Genomic DNA, 825 nt, shown 5'->3' with positions numbered 1-825 from the left:
CAGAGACATCCATTTCCCAGGCATATGCCTCCTACATGCCTATTGAGGTGCAGCCGCAGAGACAAAATCCTTCTCGATCGCAACAAACATTTTCCCATGACGAAGAGCTTGTTGCCGAAGTGCCAACGGAGACCACCGTGCTGAAGGGTGAAGGGCCGTGCGAGTCGAAAACATGGCTGGTTATGCGATTGGTGGGGGCATCACTGTGCACGTGACCACCTCAATTATAAGGCCGCTCGAGGGCATCGTGTATAACAACACCCCCTCCGCACATTTATAGGTGATGAGAGCCTGCCCGCATACACGGACATGTCTAACCTCTGGAAAATATCTCCTTTCCCAGCACAGCCTCGCTAACCGTTCCCCGTGACATGTGATCTGCCAGCGCACGTAAGAAAAGTTCCTAAGGCTGAACACTCACACTAGCATTGTCGGACAAGCTTCAATCTCATGCACATGCACATACCAAAGAACTGGCACCGCGAGGGAACCACTCGCGAGCACCAACATCTCGGCAAAAAGCATTCTTGCGATTTCTTCCCCTAGACAGACACGTTGGCCCTGCACTTGTCAGAGCATTGCAAAGATGAGCGCTCTAGTTTGCAGGAGCCTGAGAAGAACATCTCGTACGAAACCCATTCCCCCAAAATGCTCGAATCACAAATGCTCGCAGCAGGGTCGTAATGCAAAGATGTACACCATGCATGGGACTGAGTAAGGACACTCAGAGACATCCATTTCCTAGGCATATGCCCCCTACACGCTTTTTGGTGCACCCCGTACAAATGGCCATACTTTGACAAGCCCTCCCAGAATTTCACATCT

Source organism: Cupressus sempervirens, chromosome 1, assembly GCF_028749045.1.
Source record: "Cupressus sempervirens isolate cs-2001-9-10 chromosome 1, ASM2874904v1, whole genome shotgun sequence".
Classification (NCBI taxonomy): domain Eukaryota; kingdom Viridiplantae; phylum Streptophyta; class Pinopsida; order Cupressales; family Cupressaceae; genus Cupressus; species Cupressus sempervirens.
The sequence above is the reverse complement of the archived record's forward strand: the minus strand, read 5'-3'. Positions refer to the sequence as shown.